Source organism: Micromys minutus (assembly GCF_963924665.1).
Source record: "Micromys minutus genome assembly, chromosome: X".
Lineage (NCBI taxonomy): Eukaryota > Metazoa > Chordata > Mammalia > Rodentia > Muridae > Micromys > Micromys minutus.
The window spans coordinates 121,421,284-121,433,290 of NC_137970.1; positions in this window are offsets into that span (position 1 = coordinate 121,421,284).

Here is a 12,007-nt window from a genome sequence, read left to right on the forward strand (position 1 = left end):
GAGACAACCCTGGAGATAGAAAACCTAAAAAGAAATCAGAAGTCACAGATGCAAGCATCTCCAACAGACTACAAGAGATGGAAGAGAGAATTTCAGGGGCCGAAGACAACATTGAAAACAGACAAAACAGTCAGAGAAGATGCAAAATCCAAAAAGCTCCTAACCCAAAATATCCAGGAAATCCAGGACACATGAGAAGACCAAACCTAAGGATAATAGGAATAGAAGAGGGAGAAGAATATCAACTAAGAGGCACGGTAAATATCTTCAACAAAATCGTAGAAGAAACCTCCCTACCCTTAAGAATGAGATGACCCTGAGCCTAAAAGAAGCCTACAGAACTCCAAATAGAGTGGACCAGAAAAAAAAATCCTCCCAACACGTAATACCCAAAAGGTCAAGTGCCCAAAGCAAAGAAAGAATACTAAAAGCAGTCAGGGGAAAAGGTTGTGTAACATATAAAGGCAGACCAATCAGAATCACACCAAACTTCTCAACAGAGACTATGAAAGCTAGAAGATCCTGGACAGATATCATGCAGACCCTAAGAGAATATAAGTGTCAGTCCAAGCTGCTATACCCAGCAAAACTCTGAATCACCATAGATGGAGAGACCAAGATATTCCAGGACAAAACTAAATTTACACAATATCTGACCACAGTTTTAGCACTACTAAACTCTACTAAAGCTCAAAAAATACATTGCATGCTGCACAATAATAGTGGGAGACCTCAACTCCCCACTCTCATCAAAGGACAGATCATGGAAACAGAAACTGAACAAGGACACAGGGAAACTAGCAGAGATTATAAACCAACTGGAATTAGTAGACAGGTACAGAACATTTCATCATAAAACAAAATCAAAAAAAAAAAAAATACAACTTATTCTCAGCACCTCACGGCACCTTCTCCAAAATTGACCATATAATCGGTCACAAAAAAAGACTCAATAGATCTAAGAAGACTGAAATATCCACATACATCATATCAGATCACCAAGGTCTAAGGCTGGTCTTTAATAACAGCAAAGACAACAAAAAGCCCATATACACATGGAAACTAAACAACTCTCTATTAAACAATAGCAGAGTCAAAGAAGCAATAAAAAAAGAAATTAAGGATTTTCTAGAATTTAATGAAAATGAAAAGACAACATACCCAAACGTATTGGATGCAATGAAAACAGTACTGAGAAGAAAAATCATAGCTCTGAGTGCTTCTAAAAAGAAACTGGAGAGAGCATACACTAGCAACTTGACAGCACAGTTGAAAGTTCTAGAACAAAAGGAAGCAGATATACCAAAGAGGACTAGATGGCAAGAAATAATCAAACTCAGAGAAAAAAATTGACCAAATAGAAACAAAAAGAAACATTCAAAGAATCAAGAGAACCAAGAGCTGGTTCTTTAGGAAAATTAACAAGATTGATAAACCCTGAGCCAGACTAACTAGAGGGCAAAGAGAGAGTATCCACATTAACAAAATCAAAAAGGAAAGTGGAGACATAGCAACTGAAACTGAGGAAATTCAAGAAAACATCAGATCCTACTACAAAAGACTATACTCCACAAAGTTGGAAAATCTGGAGGAAATGGATCAATTCCTAGACAAATACAAGATCCCAAAGTTAAACCAGGACCAGGTAAACCATCTAAATAATCCCATAACACCTAAAGAAATAGAAGCAGTCATCGAAAGCCTCCCAACCAAAAAAAGCCCAGGTCCAGATTCGTTCAGTGAAGAATTCTATCAGACATCTATTGATGACCTAATACCAATACTCTCCAAACTTTTCCACAAAATAGAGTCAGATGGAACTCTACCTAACTCATTTTTTGAGGCCACAATAATCCTTGTTCATAAACCACACAAAAACCCTACAAGGAAAGAGAACTTCAGACCAATCTCACTTATGAACATTGATGCAAAAATACTGAACAAAATCCTTGCAAACCAAATCCAAGACCACATCAAAAAGATAATTCATCATGATGAAGTAGGTTTCATCCCTGGGATGCAACGATGGTTTATTATGTGGAAATATATCAATGTAATCCACAATATAAACAAACTCTAGAAAAAAAAAAAAAACACATGGTCATCTCACTAGATGCTGAGAAAGCATTTGACAAAATTCAACAACTTTTCACGTTAAAAGACTTTAAAAAAAAAAAACAGGAATCCAAGGCCCATACCTAAAAATAATAAAAGCAATATACATCAAAGCAACAGCAAACATCAAACTTAACAGTGAGAAACTTGAAGCAATCCCACTAAAATCAGGGAATGGACAAGGCTGCACACTCTCCCCCTAACTATTCAATATAGTACTGGAAGACCTGGCCAGAGCAATTAGACAGCAAAAGGAAATCAAAGGGATATAAATTGGAAAGGAAGAAGTAAAAACATCACTGTTTGCTGATGACATGATAGTGTACATAAGTAACCCGAAAAATTGCACCAGAAAACTTCTACAATATGTAAATATGTTCAGCAAAGCAGCTGCATATAAAATTAATTCAAACAAATCAGTAGCCTTCCTCTACTCAAAGCACAACATGCTGATAAAGAAATTAGGGAAAAGATACCCTTCACAATAGTCACAAACCATATGAAATACATTGGCATGACTGTACCTAAGCAAGTGAAGGAACAGTATGACAAGAATTTCAAATCTCTCAAGAAGGAAATCAAGGAAGATCTCATAAAATGGAAAGATCTCCCATGCTCATCGATTTGAAGGATCAACATTATAAAAATGGCCATCTTACCAAAAGCAATCTACAGATTCAATGCAATCCCCATCAAAATTCCAACCCAATTCTTCATAGAGTTCGAAAGAGCAATGTGCAACTTCATCTAGATAAAAAGTCCTAGAATAGTGAAATCCATCCTCATCAACAAGAAAACATCTGTGGGAATCACCATCCTTGACCTCAAGCTATATTACAAGGCAATTGTGCTAAAAACTTCATTGTACTGGTACAGAGATAGGCACGTGGATCAATGGAATAGAACAGAAGATCCAAAAATGAGTCCTCACATATATGGTCACTTGATTTTTGACAAAGGAGCTGTAAACATTCAATGGAAAAAGGACAGCCTATTCAACAAATGGTGTTGGTCCAACTGGCATTCAGCATGCAGAAGAATGAAAATAGACCCTTTCTTATCTCCTTGAACAAAGCTCAAGTGAAGTAGATAAAGATCTTCACATTAAACCTGGTACACTGAAACTATTAGAAGAGAATGTAGAAAAAACCTTAGAACACATAGGCACAGGAGAAAATTTCCTAAACAGAACACCAATGGCTCATGTACTAAGGTCAAATGTAGACAAATTGGATTTATTGAGATTTCAAAGATTCTGTAAGGCTAAGGACACTGTCAAGAAAACAAAACTCTAGCAAACAGATTAGGAAAAGATCTTTTCCAACCCCACATCTGATAGAGGCCTAATATCCAAGGTATACAAAGAACTCAAGGGGTTAGAAACCAGAGAATCTAACAACCCTATTAAAAAATGGGGTACAGAACTAAACAAAGAGTTCTCAATCGAGGAATATCGAATGGCGGAGAAGCATCTAAGGATGTGCTCGACATCCTTAGCCATCAGGGAAATGCAAATCAAAACAACCCTGAGATTCCACCTCACACCAGTCAGATTGGCCAAGATCAAAAATTCAGATGACAGCAGTTGTTGGTGAGGATTCGGAGAAAGAGGAACACTTCTCCACTGTTGGTGGGGTTGTAAACTGGTACAACCACTCTCAAAATCAGTCTGGCGTTTCCTGAGAAAATTGGACATAGTACTTACTACCTGAAGACCCAGTTATTTCACTTCTGGGCATATACCCCAGAGATGCTCCAACATACAACAAAGTTACATGCACCACAATGTTCATAGCAGCCATATTTATAATAGCCAGAAGCTTGAAAGTACCCAGATGTCCTTCTGTGGATGAACGGATACAAAAATTGTGGTATATTTATACAATGGAGTACTACTCAGCTATCAGAAACAATGACTTTATGAAATTCTTAAGAAAATGGCTGCATCTAGAGAATATCATCCTGAGTGACATAACCCAGTCACAAAAGAACAGACATAATATGCAGTCACTGATAATTGGATACTAATCCCAGAAAGCTCTGAACACCCCAGAAACAACTTACAGGCTATATGAATTTCAGGAAAAACAAAGGCCAAAAAAATATAAGAAAGAAAAATCATTATGCTTAATCTTTACATACCAATAAAACTTTGACTATTTCCATGGTACATCTTGTTTTACATGTACTTTATGCCATTGTAACTAGTAAGATTTTAATGCACACTATCAAACCTTTAAAAAAATCAAGTACTGATAAAAGTGTATTCATATACTTTTATGCAAAAATGCTTTTAAAATCTATACATTTATCTTTGTTTTTTAAAATAAAGTTGTTCAATTAAAAACTAAATTAAAAAAATTTAAATTTCCATGATCATTGAACCACTAAAGCAACATAGGACTCATCTTTTCCTCTCTGTGTGCTGCCCATCATCAAACCTTCACAAATATCACACAATTGATGAACATTATTTTCCATGAAACACCACAGGATTAACTGTCACCCAAGGCTACATTGATAGAAATAGTGTGTTAGTGAGCAGGCCAGTAATCTCAGCTTCATCCAACACAGATTCAGGAGAATCACAAGCTCAAGGGCAAATTTGTCTCAAAGTTTTAAGAAGTCAAAAGTGTGGCGATCAATCTCAGTGACAGTTTGTTTTCCAGATTAAATTCCAAATCCAGGGAATATTGTTTTAAAAGGAAAAGAAAAAGAAACTTTTAAAAAAATCAAACTTAAAACTGTACTTTAACTGCGAATACTAAAATGCCGAACAGAGAATACAACATGTAAACAAGCTGTAGAAATAAGTAATTATACTGTCGAAATTGTTTAAATAAATAACTGATTATAAAAGCCCACACTGTAGTTAATTGGGTGAATTGAAATTGCTTTTTATTAAATCAGCTAGCAAATTTTTTTTTCTCAGTGTTCAGGAAAGTCCCACACAAGCATGTTCTCCACTGCTCCAAACCGGGGTTTTCTCATCATGTTCTTCATAATCAAACTGTTCTTCTCACACTGAAATAACCCTTACACTTGGAGCTATAGCTAAAATGTTAGTGCCAGATTAATCTTCTGGTGCAATGAATATCATTACTACTAAAAATCTAATAACATCTCATTATTTGAATAATAATTTCATTAAGAGCTTTTAATAGGACAGTACTATCTCTAAGTGTTACTATAATATGAATAATTTCAGAACAAGTGCCACTTTCATATAATCACTATCTAGAAAAAGCAAAATTATAGCTTCAGCTCTCAATTGCTAAACTGCCTTTCAGGTTACTTTTGTGATTTTCCTGGATCTGACCAACAAAAGAACACTAGAGCTGACAAGGGCTTAGAGACCATTCAGTCTGCCACCCACATTCTACAGATCAGAAAATGTGAAGTCAGTGTTATTGTATCCTCAAACCGATACAGGTCTTCTAAATCTGACCATGATGCATTCTCCATAAGATCCTGAAGAACAGAGTTGCATTTTGACTCCTTAGTTAATTTGTATTGGTTAATTGTTAATAGTTTTCTTCGTGTCTATGAGAGGTAATTGTGGCCTTCTAATGATGATGACTAAGGGATACAATAAAATAAGTCAAAAATACATCACAGTGCACAAATTCTTGTGTGAAGATTTTTCTTAAATCCTACTATAGGAATAAAAAGCTATGGCAGTGTTTATAAATGAGCTTGTGTTTATCTAAGACAAAATCAGTTGAGTTCATCAGTCTGATACTGAACATGCAGCAATTCTCCTACCTTTGCTTCCTTATTACTGGATGGCAAGGTATGCTTGAGCACCCGTGCTGGACTTGGAAATTAAAATCGGAAAGGATGTAAGGAGTGACTTAAGATTGGGAGCCTATCAGTTTCTCAAGTAGACTGGAAATTCCATTAATGGAAAGAAGATATATGAATATGAGTTACACAGAAACAAATAAATACGGTAGTTAATAATAACAACAACAAAAACAAGACGGGGCTTAGAATGAAAATTCAATTGCAAGCTTGGGGACATGGATATGGAGGGAAAGAGGTAGAGTATCTTTGGGACCTCAGACTGCCCTTGAACATGGACAGCTATGCAGACTGTCAGAGATCTCTCTTAAGACAGACAGAAGCTTAGAGCATAGATACTGAGCTAAATTCTCTGGGTCTAAGAACCAGCTTTGACAGTTTAGAGAACTGTAACCTTGGACGAGCTTCTCTAAATCTTCAATGTCTTTGTATCCTCAAGGGGTTAAATGAAGATTAAATGAGCTAATACTTAAAAGGGTTTGAATCTGAGCCTAGAGTATAAATGTCCACTAAATAAAAATTGAAAGCCTCTTAAATCTCAACGTTCCCTTTTACAAAATACTATTTAGTTCTTATTTTTGAAGGATCAAATCACTTTATTTGCCAAATTGCATATAGCCACTTACTTGCATGTCTGATAAATTTTCTTTTAAAATAATTGTAAAAGTAAAACATTCACATAGACAAGTCATAAAGTGGTAGGAGACAAAGAACAAAGAGAAACAAAAGTAGAACTTAGTTCTACATGTGTATTAACTATTGAGTCTTCACAAAGGAGCAATTCAGACTTGGTCCTTAGAAAGATCGGTAAATATCATTGTTGTCCAAGGCTCTAGGAAAAGGCAAAAGGACGGGTCATAGACGTTTTAATGACAAGTAAATCTAGCAAACATGGAGCACAGCCTTATTAGTAAAGAGAAAATTCAGACACCAGAAGATCTAATTTGAGTCATTGTGTCCGTCCATGGTGCTACTTGAACGAAGACTCAGTTTAGTCTTGTTCCGGCTTTATCATGTGCAAACTTGACCCTCCTGTTAGAAAGGCTCGCATTGCAGCTTTTTAAAATTATACAAAAGAGGGAAATTATTCATTTTGAAATAAAATATTTTGATTTTTAAAAAGTATGTCACAGCCATGTTCCTTAAATAACAGCAGTTTTCCTGAAATTGGAATTAGACAGAACTCTTATTACAAAAAATGTAATAGTGTGAAATCTTCATTCCCCAAACACTAAAGACACTGATGAATTTTGAAATTAATGTCATTTGCATAAATAATCATAGCCATGACTTTACAAGCTTATAAATCAGAGTAGATGCAGAGATATGTGCTGGTTACTTTTATAAATACAGGAAAACTGCAGTCAGGGGAGCCTCAGGGTGAAGCACGTGGAGGCTTCACTTTCTGATTGTCTCCTTCCAGATCAAAACTGTTTGCTACTTATTGGGCCATTTGCTGCCCCTGGGAAAACTGGGAGTTCTAACTTTCTCCCTGATTGCACTGTGATTTCCTCAAGGGCAAGGACAAAAACCATGATGTTCTTGTGTTCCTGCTTTGATCACAGATAAGGCAGCCTGAACAGACTACTTGTTGAGGAAAAACTTTGAAGGCCAACTAATGCTTCTTCAAAGTAATCATAGACTATGAATAGATAAATCTCTAAACAGAGGTACATGTGATGGTTCTACAGTTAGAAACTGACAAAAATCAACGATACAGTTTATCAGATGTGAAAACCGGTGAGGAGAAAAGCATGGTGGAGGTACAGGCATTGCTATACAGCAAAAGGAGTTGACATTTTCAGCAAGGCGATCAGGAAAGGCCTTTAAGAAAGTGACATTTGAGCAATTATTTGAAGGCAGTAAACCATTAAACTATGCCATCAATGGGAAAATAAACATCCCTGACAAAAAGCAGGGGCTAGTGCACAACGTTTGGATGAGAAATCCTGCCTGTCTGAAAGAAGGCCAGTGTGAATGCAGAAAGGAGGAAGAATAAGGAGAAGGAAGTGTAACAGAGCATAATGTTAAAAGTAGAAATATAAGAGATATTATGATTAAAAGTATAACTGGGGTTCAAGATAATAATTAGGATTCAAAGCAGTAAGTTCATATGGTTTTCTAAAAATCACCCTAGTTTGATGAATATAATTTGTCACAGGGGCAATGACTTAATTGGGGAGAAATATCATAAGACTATCATCAATAATTTTGGTCCAAGAGGCAGGTAATTTGAGCCAGGTTTAGAAGTGGTTGATTTTGAAAACAGAACAGTGTTTGTTGATAGATTAGATTTTATATGTGCAAGATAACACACACTTTTTGTTTTCCATTTAAGAAACTAGCAGTGTGAAGTTTCCATTACCAAAGTAAAGAAGATTAGTGTACAAAGATGAATTGTTTGGTATGAAGATCTTAAGTATTATATATCTGAAAGAACCATAGAACATACTTCTGAAATTCATTATATAGATAACATCCAAAGCCATGTTATTTAATGAAATCAAGTTATAGCTTGAATTGCCCCTATCCCAGAGTTCATATGTTGAAGTACTAAATTCTGGTACTTTAGAACATCAACTCATTCCAAGTCAGGTTATTACAGAATCCCTAATATGATAAGCTTGTTCTTATCCCAGTATATCTGATGGCATTACAAAATCATCAGGTGATTTGTAGATTTACACAAATTCACAGACATGGAATGTCATGCAAACATGAATAGAGCCATTTGAAGACAAGGAGCAACACTCAGTGCCTCTTACCCCCAGGAAGAAAAAAAATAATGTTGCCAAAACTATAGGTTACACTTGTAACCTATAGAACTCTGGTGAAGCAACTCAAAAGAAATAAAAAGAAAAGAACAGACAAAAAAGGGAAAATAGTAATTTAAAACTTACTATACTGATTTAATTAGTCAGTAAGTATACAGAAAGGTATTAGAATTCAGTGGTGCTTAACCCTCAAGTATTACAATTTTCAATTTGTAAAGACCAATTGCCAAGCAATCAGAGACAGAGATGGCAACACCATGTGAGAAAAAATAGAGAAACACAATGAAGATTTGGGTTCATCAGAGATTACACGTATGCCAAGGAAAAGAACAGTTGATATTTGATCATTGAAACTAGAAATGCTAGCATCAGGGATTAAAAAAACAGAAGTTTTGGCAAATTACTAAGGTAAAAGTCTGATGAGAATGGGTCCAAAAGATAAAAGAAGGAGAATATAAAGGTATTTCCCTCACAATGGTTGACCCATAGGTAATGGTAATATTAGGAAGTATAGCCCTGTTACAGTAGATGTGGTCATAAGGAAGAAAATGTGTCACTGTTGCAGTGGACTTTGAGTTATGCCCAGTGTGGTACAGTTTCCTTCTGCTGTCTTCATATCAAGACATAGAATCCTCAGCTCTTCTAGCACCATGTCTGCATGCACATGCACACTGCCACACTTCCCACTATGATGATAATGGGCTAAACTTTTGAAACTGTAAACCCACCCTAATTGCATGTTTTCCTTTATAAGAGTTGCTGTGGTCATGGTGTCTGTCTCTTTGTAGACATTAAGCCCTAACTATCACAGAGAGCAATCTGAAATAAGAAATGGAAGCAAGTTTGCTGAAAAACAACAAATAATTGATGTTATAGATGGAAGGATATATAAGACTATAATTCTTTCCATTATATTAAATAAAATTGTAGCATATTTATTTTAGCACTGATGCAATAGATCAAAACTGTTGGTGTCAGCAGAGGAGAAGTCCCCCAGCTGAATTTGAGGAAGAACAATTTCAACCAACCAGACCCCCAGAGCTCCCAAAGACTAAACCCCCAAACAATGAGTATACATGGGGTGACTCATGGCTCCAGCTGTATATGTAGCAGAGGATAGCTTTTGCAGACACCAGTGAGAAGAGAACCCCTTGGTCCTATGAAGAAAGGCTCCATGCTCAGGGTGTAGGGGAATGCCAGGGTAGTAAGCTTCCAGTGGGTGGCTGGGTGGGTGGGGGTGTACCCTCATAAAAGCAGAGAGAGGAGATAGAGGGTTTGTGGGTGGGAAACAGGGAAATGAGATAACATTTGAAATGTAAATAAATAAAACATCCAATGTGGGAAAAAAGATTCAGTATCTATAGAAGTCCAGTAAGGGAAATGGCAAAGTATAGTATCAAAAAGCATGAAGTGACTTTGTTGCAATGACTTAATTAGATAATACAGTGAATATCCTTAACCCACTCTATGGCATTATATGATTATTTGATTGATATCTATCATCAGATATTGCATAAAAGTTGTTTAACTACTTTCTCCCTTGATTCCCTTTTTCTATTCTTTTTGAACAACATGAATCTATGCCTAAAGTGCCATGTGTATAGCTGAGATCATCTTAAGAGTATAGATAAGCAAAGAGAATCATGTGGATTTCTAATTTCAGAGGGGGAGGGAGAGACTAAAGAATGAACTGTCTGAATGGTAAATGAAAAACTTCAAGAAAGCAAAGGGATACTTAATTTTACTTTAAGATGCAAAGAAGTCAAAGAGAACAGGAAGCATACACTGTACAACCTTTACAGGGTATATATGCTGCAGAGAATCTTGTGAAGATGATGCTATTCCACCACGAAAACAGAAAGTCACATGAGGACTAGCAAGCTGCTTACACTGTATGGTGACAGAAAGAAAACAAAAAGTGGTCTAGTGTCACCAAACTTCATTTTAGTCCACATGTAGATCTTTTCAAGGTGGGGACATCCAGGGATTTGCTAACATATAAGTTGAATATTCACTGTCAACAGTGATTTCTTCTATGCAATCTTGTAAATCTGCATTCATTAATCAGGTCACTCTACTGCCTGTGTTTATCAAATGCAACTGACACTTGAGGACAATCTGTCATAAAAAATTTAGCTAGCATGCTCAACTTCTTTTCTATAATTAAAAGTATGCCACATGCTAATAGATGCTTCCAAATGTACCAACACATTTAGGTTCAGAAACCTTTATTTTTGCATTATTCTTCTCACCTGCAGAAGATCAGGGCAGTTAAATACTCCACCATGGATGAGGGAGAGACTCCAGAAGGCATACCCTTAGCTGAGGATCTATTGGCAGTTTATGGCCACTGGGGAAAGTAGACTCACTTTTCTTTAGGGTTGTGGCCTCTGGTTTCGCATTCCTCAGTGGGCAACACTAGATTCCTACATCTATGGGTAGCACTAGTGCATTAAATAAATAAATACATACATACATACATACATACATACATACATACATAACTCGGGTGGTCAGTCAGTCAGTAAATAAACAAACAAATAACATTTTACAGATATTTTCAAATGGTTGAGTGCAGGACTCTGAGTTCTCATGTTTTTGGTTTATGAAATAAGCTTTCTAATCCAGACTGTTGGACTTTAAATGTGGAGATGAGAAATCAACCAAGCAACTATTCTGATAAGCTGGATACATTTTCTTCTGATACATAATTCTAAAAGTGAGATTTCCCCAGGACACTTTCACCTGAAATGTCCCCTGCAAAAGAATATTTGATGTTAAGATTCAGGGCTCTGAATTAATAAAATCCTTAGATGAATGTTGTACACAAAATTACTTGAGCTATACCATCTTAAATTATACTGTGAAGCAAGGTAGAAAAAATCTTCAGGCAGGTCAGTGTGGCTAGAGTTTTGAGGTTACAGTGAATTGCAAAGAAAAATCATTGGTAAAATATAATATATAAAAGGTTATCTTTTAGATGCTGCAAATTTACTCACTCTAGTAGACTTATATAAGCTTCACAAAAACCCAAATGCAGTTTAATTCTACAACATTTAACCCACTGCCTTACATGTATTAGATGTGTTTTATAAACAATGCTACAAAAATGAACATATGTAAACTCATTTTTATGAATGCATTAGCTATTCAAAAGGTATATAAATGGAAAAGAAATTAGTTATCAGCTTGACAGTATATGCAAAATGAATACATATGTTGGCTTGAATATGCTTTGCCTAGGCAGGTGTGTCCTTGTTGGAGGAAGTATGTCACTGTGGGTGTAGGCAGTGAGACCTTCTTCCTTACCACAT